Consider the following 14526-nt stretch of genomic DNA (forward strand, 5'->3'; position numbering starts at 1 on the left):
AAAGAATATAAGAAGTCAGGTCAGGCAGGCAACTGGTGAATCAGATGTCAGGCAGGTTGTAATGTGTCAGAAAACCATTGTCTATATTGTCTATGATTTTTTGTATCCAGTAGATTTATGAAGTGAAGTTCATAGGTTCATCTACAGAAGGTGTTTTGTAAATTCCTTTTGAGGATTAGAACTGAGAGATTGAGGAGGGAGTGATTATCCTGTGAGAAATGTTCCCCCACAGGTAGCTGGATTTTTGTCTTTGATAGATTTTCAGTGTGCATTCATTCTGGTGTGCAGTTGTTGTTTGATTTCTCCTACGTATTTTCCATCAGGGCATTTGATGCACTAGATGAGATATTACATTTCTGGAGGTGCAGCTGGAAGATCCAGGAATGGTGATGGTTCTGGTGTGAGGTGCAGCTATCGTGGGGAGGTGTTGGAGATGTATTGGCAGATTTTGCATTTCTTGTCCTGTCCTGGTCTGGATCCATTGGGTGTGGTTTGGTTCAAAGGGAGTTTGCTTCTGGCGATGAGGTTAGTGAGTTTTGGTGCTTGTTTAAAGGCTAGGATGGGTGGTTCTGGAACGACCTCTTTGAGAGAGGGGTCTTCTAGTACCGGTTGCAATTGTTTGAGGATTTTCCATGTGGGTTCCAGGGAAGGGTGATATGTCATAACTAATGGTGTGTGATTTGTGGGGATTTTCTTTTTGAACTGCAGTAAATTATCACACGGCATCCAGGAGGTGGCTCTTTCAAGAGTGTGATCTGTCTCTTTGGAGTGTCCTTGTTGGCTGAAGACCCTTTTGAGATTTGTGAGGTGGTGGTCACAGGTATTCTTCTTATTGCAGATGCAGTGGTATTGGAGAGCTTGGCTGTATATTAGCTTTCTTGGTGTGTTTAGAGCGATTGCTAGTTCTGTGTAGATATGTATGTTGATCCATGGATTTCTTATATATGCTGGTTTGAATTTTACCATTTTGGATATTGATCATGGTGTCCAAAAAGGAAACGCTGGTGTTAGAGTATTCATATGATAGTCTGATGGAGAGGTGATGATTGTTGAATTTTTGGTGGAAAACAATCTGAGACTGCATGGTTTTGGTTCAAATAATGAAGATGTCATCTACAATGGGTGCTATCCCCAATTCAGTCTTCTAGTTTTTGTTTTAGTCACATAACTTGACTTCATTTTATCTGTTAGTCTTTCAATTTTTTCCCTTCCTCAGTGAGACATATCTTATTTCTGCTGAAGGCTTGTTTGTGAGTGTAACAGGGGGCCTGCTTGGGGCCGATCTCCATGCGGTCCGCCCACCTGTTCTTGGGCAAACCACCCGGCTTCTTGCCCGTCACACCTTGATCTTAACTGATTAATAAAGTTGTTAATTAAGTGGGAGGCAGCCTATTTTCTGCCCTGCTGCTAGGGGATGCTATCTGTGGCTCCATTCCTCCCCTACACTGCAGCCCAAGCCTCGCAGATGAACTCATGATGTTTCCCACACGATGGGCCCCAGAATCCTGCTGTAGGACCCCACCTGGGGTCCTCCCTTCAGGCGGACACTGTTGCCATCATACCAGGCCACATATCTCCCTGCCACCAGTTTCCCTTCGGGTGTGGTGCCCTCACGCTGGGACCTTCGGTTCACGCTAGCCCCGGCCCACCCCCAGGCCAGTCGGGATGCCAGACCCCCGGCTCTTGGGCGTCCCTCTCAGTGGGCCTCCTTGCCCTTCTGACCCTCCTGGTCCTGGCCCCTGCCTGGGCCAGTCAGGGGAAACTCTGGCAGGCCTCAAGGTATGACCCATACTCTTTTCCCGGGGTCCCCTTCTCTGGGTACTCCTTCACGGACATGGGGAGCTGGAGTAATTCACACCACATTTGGTGCCTCAGGGTCTCACAAGGGACTCTCACTTCCCCCCTGGGCAGTAGATCGTGGTGCTACTACTGGTGTTATCTTGGACCCAAACTCTGCCTCCCAGCATTGGAGGACTTACTGGGGTCAGGACTCAGCTCTCTCACTCTCTGGCTGAGCCCCTGTTCTTCCCTCACTTGGCTCCACATCACACTTCCCCCCACACTGGGGCTTCTCATTGCTGCCCCCTCAGTTCTCATGCTGCCCCCTCACACTGGGGTTCAGATGTTATATTCGACCCAAACTCTGCCTCCCCACATTGGAGGACTTACTGGGGTCAGGACTCAGCTCTCTCACTCTCCGGCTGAGCCCCCATTCTTCCCTCTGGGGGCTTCTCACGCTTCCCCCCTCACCACTGGGGGCTTCTCACACTTCTCCCCTCACCACTGGGGGCTTCTCACGCTCATAATGCCCCCTTTACTTGGGGTCTTGGGGCTTCCCTCCTCTGGGGGCTCAGGTGGCCGTAGCTGTGCCTGGCCCCAACTCTCCTCCTCGGGGTCTCAAACCCCCACAGGGCTCAGGCAGCCTTGGCCACACCTGCCCTCCAACTCTCTACTCTCCTCCTTGGGGCTTGCACCCCCCACAACTACCTCTGGTGGAACGCACCCCCCCACAACTACTTCCGATGGAACACAACCCACCCGAAGGTTACGGCCCCCCAACCCGCCTTTCACTGGGGTGATCACTGGCCTGGCATTTCCTGGGGGCTCATGCACCACTGGGAGCCCCACCAGGCCACTTATTCCTGGCAGGTGCAGTTTTAGGACATACCCAGGACCAGGAGCCTCCTACCATCCCCTACAGCTCCTCCCTTACCTCCGGATAGAACCGAGCAGCCCTCTGGCCAGGCAATCTTGTTGCCTGACCTCCAGCAGCCAAACTGCCTTGTTTATATGGGCAGCCCTGAACCTAAAACAGCTGCCCCCATTAGGCACCTGGAGGCTGCCAGCTCCAGGGCCTTAAAGTGGCAGGCACACACAGTGCCCTGCCACAGTGAGCATTAGTGAGATAAATCTATAGTGCTAAAGCTATATAGTCTTCTGATTATCTCTGTAAGAGGAGGATTTGCACTTTTATGGTTCTCATTATGTTAGATACCAATGTAAAATGTTTTCTTATTCACGATTCATTTCCGGAAACTGTTTAAAACAGTATCTTTGGTTCAATTATTGAAATCTTAATAAAAACTGGGCAAAAAATGAGCAACTACAATGCATACATACTAATGGATTTCTTTTTGTAAGTACTACGTACAGATCACCCAGTGAATATTCTACTGTATCAACAAATTGTTCATTAAATGTGTAGTATAGAATATATTATCTTCCTACCAGTGTGATCAACAGTTTAATAACTCCAGGAATGCCCTGACCTTCTAGGCTCTGACAAATCAATTAGAATATTTCATTTAAATGGCCTACACATAATATCTTGCTGGGAGTTTTCTTTAGACTATTCTCCATCATTTTTGAAAATGTACTGTAGTATAGCAGAGATTCAGCAAGATGAAAAAAGAACAATCACAAAGCAGCCCATATAGTCAACCAGCTTTATCTGAAGAGGCCATTCAAGTCCCAATTAAATAACTTCAGTAATTATGTTAAAATGTCATTAATGACTGTTCGTAGAAAGTGAAGGCATGCTAGCAGGCAGTGGGTATGGTACTAGCTCTGTTCCCATTACTCTTTACAAGTTGCACATCCTCATGTTTTGGTTGGAAAATAATCCCATGTACAAATAAAGAAATACATACTATGAATGCTTGTCTTTGGAAGTCTGCAGGTAAACCTAAAGCATTGTTTATCACAGGCTGTTTCCCCCTCTTGCCTCCCATGGTCACACTTTGAAATGTATGCTGAAGCAAACTCTCACTACTGGTATATGTAACTTTCAGAATATTGGTAAGAAAGGACAATTTTAAAAGGTTTGCCTTGAAGTTATGTGACAAGGGCTAGTTCTATATTTCTGTTTGTTTTTTAATGAAAGTGGTGTGTTGGTGAATTATTATTTCAATTAAGGAAGCAGTGCTCAATGCATGAATGTAAGGTAGGACAACAGGGAATACTTTATCCATAGTATATTATGTACTGAGACAGCAGTAGTAATTATGTGCAGAAATCCATCACAGTCTATATTCAAGTGCCAGCCCTTGGATGATTTCAGTGATCTATATAAAATATAAAAAATTTTGAAATATAAAAATGAATAAAAAGATTTTTAAAATCAAGTTCAGGTTCACATTAACTGGACCCTTTTGCCATTAGAAATCTGTCACATTCTGTCCTAGAGACAATTGGATGACAAAGCCAAATCTAATCTCCCCTTAAAATGGTGCCCAAATATGGCTTAATCCAGAGCTGCATCCCAACAGTTAGGCCCCTCTATTTTTGCTATCCACAGTCCTGGAGCTATCCAACTGCACATTGGTTTCAAAATAAAACACCCTCTGGACTATTCTACTTTATGCCAGGTTCCAGTAACACCTGCCCTCCTACCTCCAACTTCCCCAACCAATATTTTAACATCTGGGAACTGCTGCATTTACCCTGCAACAAGTCTCTGCAACAAGTCTCTGCAACTTACCTTTTATTGGTTTTGAAAGAAATCAAGGCTAGGAAAAATAGCATCCCTCTGTATTTGAGAATAACCGGACAAAAATTCAAGACAGCAAATATAAGTTCCTACACCCCTGGGGGAAAAACAAATGTACAGAAGGTGAGATGACTGGGTAAGCAATAGCATTACTGATAAGGGGGTGGGGGTCTTAGTGCATCACAGACTCAATACGAGTAAAAAATGGGATCACCAAAAAAGCATATAAAATTTTGGACTGTATTAACAAGAGTATAGTATATAAGACCTGGGAACAGATAGCAGCAATTTATTCTGTGCTGGTTAGGCCTCAGATGTACTACAGGTTTCCCTCGTTTTATGCTGTACACGTGTTCCTGGAAAATGGAACATAACTCAAAGTTGCATAAAGGGAAACCATTTTACAATGTGACAAACAGGGATACGTTCCAAGACCTTGGCTGTACTGACCCCCAGACCCATTTCTACCACTTTTAGAAGACAATTTTGGTACTCACCAACAGCAGACAATACACACAAGCACAGAGCACCATCATATTGGGGGTGGCAAGTACAGAAACATGTGTCACAGACAACGAGCGAGGAGCACAGATCTATGCAGGAGACTATATTTTGGTGCATGTCACTCCCACAATGCACTGCACAAAGCAGCTGACAGCGGGCTTCTACTACACGGGTCGCATAAGAGTGAATTTACCTCACATATAATTAATTTTTGGTATAAAAAGGGTCATCGCATAAGAGCAAATTCACAAATACAGAACGCACATAAAGCGAGGGAAACCTGTACTGCATGCAGTTCTGGGCTCTGCAATTTAAGGATCTGAAGGACTTGGAGAAGATCCAGAGGCAAGCAACAAACTGATAAAGGGATTAGAATATAAACCATACAAGGAAAGGTTGAGAAAATTAGGTATGTTTTGTTTGGCAAAAATATTACCAAATATTTTAAAATCTGCCATAAAGAACAGGGAGAGCAGCTATTCTCACTTGCTGCAGAGGGTAGGACACAAAGAAATTAGTTTAAACTGCAGCAAGGACTAAATTAAATATATTTTTAAAAATGTATTTCCTGTTGGAAGACTGGGGCAATGGAACAAGCCAACCAGCTAAAGTGTGGAATCTCCTTCGTTGGAGATTTTCAAGAAGCTGAATATGCATTTGCCTAGGACTACATAGGCATAGCACATTCTGCATTTTTTCCAGGGGGCTGGGGTATTTAATTAATTTATTTTGTAGGTTTATAAACAGTTGCTTAGAGCTACTGCTGTGTGCACTTTCCAGACAGCTCAGGGCAGATGCATGATCCCTGAGGTCCCTTCCAACTTTATGATTGCATAATTATGTGAATTAGCCAATAGGTAGCACGTGAAAAGCAACATACATGTGATTTTAAATAAGGGACTATCACATTTCAAACATCCCCTGACACACATGAAAGCAGTTTATTAAAAATCACTGAGGTAAGCTGGTATCTTGTCATGCAATTTTAAAGGAGGTGGCTTGAAGCATATCTGACTAAATTCTGGCTGTACAAATCCACAGAGCTGGATAGTTGAGCCTGTTCACTTGACACCAGAGAGCTTTCTCATCTCACCATAGAAGGAAGCTTGTCAGAGATCTTTGTGCTCAGTGATGTTCTTTTTTGTTTATTTTCTAGATTGAAACTGATGGTGCTTTGATTTTCTGATTCTCTGTCTGTGTGTAGGATGCAATCCTGTCAGAGCTCAGAGTTGCATCAAATCTTCCTGTTTAAGGATGATCCCTGATCTTGGTGGCAGGCTTTTTTATGTCATCTTTTTTTTATGTAGACTTTCAAAAACAAGATAATGATCCCCTAAATAGCTGGGATTTCCACCATCCTCTGCAGACATATTTAACCACTTGCTAGGGATTTGCTTTGTTAGTAACTCAAATAGCAACAAAAATGTAAAACTCAGTTTAAACTTAGCTCCACCTAGGATTTCCATGCTCCAGTTCCTTCTGAACAAAGACACACCCATCTCACTTATATTTGGGCTGCACCTGCTGCACAGTGAGTCACAGAAGTCAAACAGCATCTCCCTGTACAGTTTCAATACCTGCTAGAAGAATGAGTCAACAAAAACCTCAAAGGCTTGTCATAAGCCCAAATGCCAATCCGGTTTAATTGACAGTCACTCCAGTGAAGCAGACTATAAAATCTTCTTGAGGACTGTACCTCTGGGTAGTATTTTTACAAAGCACAGTAAAGAGTAGAGGAAAACAGCTTCAGTTCCTTGCCTGGTGCAGATGGGGGCACGTCTCAGCTATGCAGATCCCCTTTAAAAATGAAGAGATTTATCCAATCAAACTCTGTACATTGACGCTGAAATATAAATTGAGAGTACTGTGCCATGTGATGCCATTACTTCATGAGATACTGAATGTAATCTTTGATTATTACAAAAGGGCAGGAATACAAAAAAAATCGTATTTTGATGGAGTGCTTTACTTCAAAGAAGTATGCAAGATAATTTTGTTTTAATATTTAACAGGAAATCAGACACAATAAATCTGTCTGAAAACCATAAAAAGGAAGAACTTTAAGGACTAAAGCTTTAATTTTAAAAGATTAAAACTAAAGCTTTTCATTTATCTTTAATTTGCTCTGCTATACATCAGTACTAACCTGTTTAGCAGTGCTGCCATTTTGACACACATTTTAAACTGTTGTGTTGGAGGAAAGCAGACCTTTATGGTGTTTTATTTTCCCCTGCATGCATTCATAAATCACAGCTTTTAACTTACTATGCTCTTTTCTACTTACCTGGAACCTGAATTCTAAATACAGGAAGAACATACCTGGCCTTCTCAGTTTCCTGCATTTCTCTTTAACAGCTTCCCTTTTGAGAACAGAACAGTTTTCCTGAGAATAAGATCTATTGCGTGAGTCTCAACAGAATTCAGTACAATAACTTTAAGTTAAATTAAAAGGTGAAAGCCAAAGGCACCAATATATCCCTGCTGTAACTCCAGTTGTCTTGGATTTGGCACAAGGCATAAATCATGCCTTTACTCATTTTTAAATAAAACTGACTGGGATTTTTGTCAGTATGGGTTTTCTTTCATCAGAAAATGCTGAAAGTGCTTTGTAATAAACATACCTGATTCAGGGCAGGAGTAGAACTGTGAGTTTACAACCCAGATAAGTGCCCTAATGACCAATGTAAGCATTATTTGTGGAAAGGATCTCTTTTTTGTGAAAGATTTTTAAATATCTTAGTTATATTCCAAATCAGAACAAAATCTTATCTTAACACCTCAATATTTTCCACAAAATACTGAATTTGCTCACATATACTGCTGAATAAGATACATACCTTGTTTTGGAATGGCAGAATAAAGACAAAAGTTCTTTCCTTGAAAATATTGATAAATATGGTATTTTCCCAGGGAAAACACAGGCAGCTGCTGCAGTTGGGGGAGGGAGAAGAGAAAATGTCAAGAGCAAGCAGCTAGGGAGTTTTCTATGCAGCATTATTTCTCTACCCTCCTCTCCCCAGTGCACAGCAGCTTGTGTGGCAGAAGGTGTTATTACTGTATTTTTTCTTTTAAAAGGTGCACCTCAATTTCTAGCAGCTGATTTTTAGGGAAAAAAGTGTGTGGTATATGCAAGAAAATATGGTATAATTCTTGATTTCTAAGCAGTTACTTCCCTCTTACAGGGCATGAGAGAGAGACAGCATGTTAGTCTCCCTCTAATATCTCATTAATGCAAGTAGCATCTGCCTACTTCCTTAAAAACCTATTTGCAACCCACTGGGAAATGTGGCTGCATTTGTACCAGACATATTTAGGTTTCATGTAATTTTAGGAAAGATTGCGGGAGAAAAGCAGAAGCCAGAGATGTCAGGGATCACTGTGGAAGAGCAGGGAGTTTCAGGAGGGTCACGGAAGATTCTCTCCAAGGAAGACAGTTTGAATAGTGAGTATAAAGAAGAAGGAAAAGTTTGTTTAGAAGTTGAATTTGAATTTGAAATTGCTATTTTGTCCATTTTTTATAATTTCCATAACTGAGTGATATGCAGCTGATTCTTATGTGTTTTTTGCTTCATTTGTTCTGCAATATATAGGCCCACTGAATTGTGTGAGTGGGGAATGATGTGATAGGGTTTAACTTGGGAAACACTCTGATTTGGACTGGATTATATAATTAAGCACCAGCACTGTATGCGGTGGTCAAAAGCTCTCATATTTATTCATCTTCAACAAATATCTACTACTGAACTTTTTACCTTAAAAAATTCCAGGCAAGATATATAGTATTTTACATTGACAAGGAACTAACATAAGCATATCACAGACTGATTGTAGAAGTAATGCAAATAAATTATTCCTTATATGTTACCTCCCATCCTGGTCACATGTCCTGATCAGCTGTTGGCTGCTGAATAAATTAGACAGGTATTAATTTATTTGCTTTTGCACAAGATCACTTTAAAGGAATAAAAATAGAGAGATCAAAATTAGTTTAGAAAAAAAGTATGTAATAAGAAGCCCTTTCTTGCCTATACCCCTCACCCATTTTGTGCATTTCTTTCTCATTGAAAGTATTGGCAGAGACCTAGCACACTCATTGCATGGGTGTGGCAAGGCTCAGAGCAAGCCAGAAAGGCTGAAGTGACTTTCTGTAGGAGAATCCTACAAACTACACCTACATATGGACTGAGATAAGTGTCACTACAGAAAACAAACGAACTAAAATATCCACTTCAAAGGAAAGCCTATAAGGGACAAGAAAAGCCAAGGTGCATTGAAAACATGACTGTAAATATATCCTGGTGAACACGCTCCCCCTTGGATTAAAACCTAGTTCCTAAAGCAAACTTTCTATATCTGTCTAAAGTTTTATGCTAAATCAGTCTGTGTGACTACACCTAACCTGACTGACTTACTGTCCCCAGTGGCCTTTGATCCTCACTTCCTCACAGTGCATTTTTTTAATATTTCATCTGTCTCATCATTGCACAGTGGGTATAGGGGACAACCCTATGTTACCCTGATCTTACTTCTACCAGCTCCATAATTTGTCTGTTTATTAAGATTTGACTTTTTGCACCTGCGTACAGCATCTTCAGCCAATTGAGAAATCCTGCAGGGATCCCCAGCTTATAGCAAATGTATACATTTTCTACATATAAAATCTTATAGTCAGGGTTATCTTATATTTGAGTAAATATGGTGTTTAGGCAAACTTTTACTCTCATTACAGAACTTGTATGTGGCTTTTGGCTTGACTCCAAGAGTTAATTTCTAACCTGATTCTTGATAAATGATCTCTGTAACAGTTCTCTGAAGGGTGTGGCTATCTGTGTGTGTGGGCACTCAGCTCCATAGATACACTGTGTCTGTGCACATGGAAAGACAAAATAACCACCTTAATAGAAAAGCAGTAATGCAAGGTATTTTTGTCAGCTGTCAAAACCTTACATACAACTTTCTTAGATATATAAAACTAGAAAGTTCTGTGTTTGCAATTAGGTAAGAGAGTTCTATTTACTTCACTGTTTACTGGAGTGACTTATATTGTGGCCAACAGGAAATGATTTCTGATTATAAACAGTAACCTTATATGGTACATGTACTGCAGAATATTCTTTCCTGACTTAGCACTAACTGTTTCAAGCCAGAATGGGAACCAAATAACAAAATTAAGATAATGTACTGGAAGAAAACAACATTTTAGAATCCATTCTTCTGTGATTTACAAAAACACAGAGACATTTGCCTTTTTTACTAAAGCGATTGCTTGGATAATTTTATTTACCTCTCCAGAAGCAATTATATTATTGCTGTGCCCCGCGAGGCTGCAGCTGCACTAACAATGATACTTTGTGTATCAGTTTTTTATCTAAGGATCTTAACCGCTCTTTATCTTTGTTAATTAAGGTTTTACTATACCCCTGTGACAGCTCAGTCATGTTAACATACCCTCATTTTACAGATCTGTAAAGTGACATAAAGACTTGAAGAGCAATATTTTCAAAAAAGGACACTCATTTTTAATTCTTTGGTTTTTGGCTACCCAACCTGATGTCATTTATACTTGATTTTTCAGAGGCACTGAGCATTCCAGTTGAAGTGAATGATTAAGAGCCTGTGTGCAGAGATGGCAGCTGCCAAACAAGATCAATTCACTAATAATGTCCTCCACGCTGCTCTTCCTGTCTTGTCTCTCACTGTTGTTTCTCAATACATACTAAAAACAGTAAGTTCTTTGTCTTTTTGTATTTGGTATATACTATCTAGCTCAAAAGGGGCTAATCTCTAACTGGGGCCTCCAATCACTAATACTCTGATATAACAGCATACCATACCGGAAGCCAGCTATGGAATATTTCCTTATACTTTCACAACATGAAAGCATATAGAAATGAGAGTGCTATGCTATCTGCCTCCACTGCTTCCTCTGGCAATGATTTCTACAGGCTAACTACATAGTGTGTAAAAAGGACTTTCTCTTGTTAGGTTTAAACCTGTCATCTACTAATTTCAATCAGGTGCCCCCTAATTCTAGTATTTTGCAACCTGGTGAACAACAGATCCCTGGTTCACTTGGTCCACACCCTTCAGGATTTTCTAAACCTCTGTCATTCCCCACCCCCCATCCCTCTCTGTTTCAAACTAGGTCCTAGCTCTTTAGTTTGCAGACACAAGTTACATTTTTCACATGATCTGGCCCCTGAATAGTTTCTCCTGATATGGCAACTGCTTCGGTCTCCTGATTATTTTGGCTGCTCTTCTCTGTACCTTTTCTAATTCTACTACATTCTCTTTGAGATGTGGGGACTATACAAGATGTGGGTGCACCATGGATTTGATTAATGGCATGATGATCTCTTGTTTTGTTTTCAGTTCCCTTCTTAAAGATGCCCAACATTTTATTGCCTTATTTTAATCACTGCTGCATATTGAGCTGACATTTTTAGAGAACTGTCTACAAGGACTCCAAGGTCTCTTTATGGAGTCATAACAGCTAGTTTGGAACCCAGCATTGTGTACATATACTTGAGGTTATTTTCCCCAACATGCATTATGTTGTGCTTGTCAGTACTGAAGTTCATTTGCCATTTTTTTTTGCCCAGTCACTTAGCTTGGTGAGATCATTCTGCAGCTCCTCTCCATCAGCTTGGGACTTGACTACTAAGAATAATTTGGTGTCATCTACGAACTTGGAGATTTCACTGTGCACCGCATTTTCACGTCATTGATGAAAGTGTTGAACAAAATAGGGCCCAACATAGATCCCTGATGACTTCCCTCCATCCTGAAAAATGACCATTCAGCACTACAGATTGTTTCCTCTCTTTTAACCATCTCTGTCAGGGATTCTAATCAAGCAGACCAGCCAGTACTGTCCGGATCTCTGAGCAGGCAGGCCAGCCTGGGCCAAATACTGCAGCAGCCACACCTGCAGCAAGCCCCAGATAATGACTGCCCAAGTTTAGAAGTAGCAAGCACCCCAATAGCTGCTGGTAGCATTACCTATCCATTTATCACAAGCTGGGGCCTTGTGTCTGCAGGTCTGTCAACAGTTCTGTTGTGGCAAGCTTCCTAGGTCCTGACTCTGTTTTTTGGTTTATTTCTGGACCTTGGTTTTGGATTTCTTTGTGGTTCTTTTTCATGCCTCCTGACTCTGGTTTAGCTCTGTTTTTGGACTGTGCCCTGTGGATTGCTCCTCAGGTTGGTTCTCGGCATCTGACCCCTGGATCCTGACCCTGCACTGTGCTGTGGCTCTGCTTCTGGATTTTCCTCTGACTTCGGTAAATGGCTTCTGCCCTCTGACCCAGCCCCAGGTCCTGCTTCCCCTTGGTGGCCTCACCATTAGGCCAAACCATCTATCCCCTGGTTTTGTACACTTAATCCCCCAAAATAATGTTCCTTCCAATCCCATGAAAATGCACTATTTTAAAAAGTCTTTTGGGAAGGGCCTTGTTGAAAGCTTTTTGAAAGTCCGTATGTATTATGTCAGCTAGATCTTCCTTGTCCACATGCTTGTTAGCACCCTCAAAGCACTCCAACAAATTGATGAGGCAGGAACTTCCACTGGATATTGCTCTCACACACACTTCTACCTCTTTTAAATAAAAAGAGGCTCTCAAGAACTTCAGACAGGACCATGCTCAACATTGTCATCGGCAATCCCTCATGGTTGAGGGTGATCATTCTCATGGGTCAAGTAAAGGTAGTAGATGAGTCCATTGATGGCTAAGAAGGACAATCTTAGAACTGCAGATTCTCTGGAAGATGCCACAAGTGGTGGCTAAAGGGAGGGAAGTAATGGGTATCGACACTGGTTATTGTAGTAGATGTCGGACCAATGGGAGAAGTTTGTACATGATATATTTTATGTGAGGACACTGTTGTGCATCAGCAACTGCACGGATATTCATGGAGGAGAAACTTGTGTCCAGTGGCAAGGAGATCCAAGACAACTTTTCCATTGCAGCTGTCATCTACCTTCACAGCCACTGAGAAGTATGTGTTTGGTATCTGCCTACTCCACTGTTGAGGTCTTTCATTGAGAACCATTCTATCTGTATACACAACTGGGTGTCACATTGCTTGGTGGTAAAAAACACACCATGGCAGATCCTGTACCTCCTTCCTCTATTTCCCAGGAATACAGATATTTATAAATTGTCACCAAGCAGTCTGGTTACTTCCTGTGGTTGGCTTATGGCCATGGGGGCAGCTGTGACACCCCCTGATTGCCATGAGGTCTCTGCTTGGCTCAGGTTTGACTGTAGCCCTCCTTGATCACTCACCCACTATGCCTTGAACTTTTTGAAGGTTGTGTAAGAGAGGGTCTAAGTGACCCTGTTACTGGCCTCAATCACCACTGGACCCCTCCTGAGTACCCTTAGTCACAGTCCTGCCCCCACCCTGGTTAGTTGGCCCTCTCAGCCTGCTAAGAACCTGTAGCCTTAAAGGTAAATTTCATGGCTCCATTCCTTCCCTACACTATGCTCCAAGCCTTGCAGGTGTTCTCTCTCTTAGTTGCCTCTTTATACACCTGGCTTCCATGGACCTTTGGACCTCCCTTACACAGAACTCCTGGCCCTCCTAGTCACACATGCAGCCCCTCCTCTGAGCTTGTGAACCCCTTGATCTGGCTCTAAGCCCTTTTCTGGGTTTGGGGGCCACTCTGGCCCAACTCAGCCCTTCCCTGGGCATATGGACCCTCCAGTCCAGGTCTCAGTCTTCCCCTAGGCTCCTGGACCCCTTTCTGAGCCCTGCTCTCAGTCTGTGGGCTCCTGGGTTACCTGTTCTCCAAGTAGGCCTTGAACTTGCTGCAGCATGGCTCAAGGCTAAACTACTGGTGCCACTTAAATAGAAACAAAGACGCATCTCAGCTCTCTGGCAGACACCTCAAACCCTCTCTGGGTTTAACATACAAAGGTCACCTAGTTTTTCTGTGCCCAAGTTTCCAGGCCCGCAGAGCTGTCTACATAAATCCAAATCCCTTCAGGAGTTCTGCTGCCAGGAGCACATCTTTCCCTAACTTTCCCTCCCTTCTTTTTTTTTTGTTGGTCACACACCACTGCCTGGCCAGCTTTGTTATTTTCAGCTTCTCCTGACCTCTGTGTTCTGCAGATCTTATAAAGAGGGAGTTTGGCCTATCACCGCCAGCCAGCTACCTCACTTCTACTTTCACAAGGAATAAATCAGATCCCCAAGACACTCTCATAGCTTTTCAGACAGAATTGGAGTCTGTGTTGTCCTCCAAAGTCATGATCATCCCTGAAAGGCCCAAGGGCAACATTGGACCCCTGCTAAATGAGATGGGGCAACTGACAACTGACGCCCAGGAAAAAGCTAACTTGCTAAATGGGTACTTTGTGTCAGTTTTTCACCAGTTCCATGGGACGACCCTGCCCACTATGGGTTAGGGAGGCTCAGGCAAGGGAGGTTCCTTGCCCTCCATCGAAGCTGACCTCATGAAGGAACACCTTGACAGGCTGGATACCTTCAAGTCAGCCAGCCCTGATGGGTTACACCCAAAGGTACTCAGG

This window comes from Crocodylus porosus, unplaced genomic scaffold, assembly GCF_001723895.1.
Source record: "Crocodylus porosus isolate Cpor-Errol unplaced genomic scaffold, CroPor_comp1, whole genome shotgun sequence".
NCBI classification, from domain to species: Eukaryota; Metazoa; Chordata; order Crocodylia; family Crocodylidae; genus Crocodylus; species Crocodylus porosus.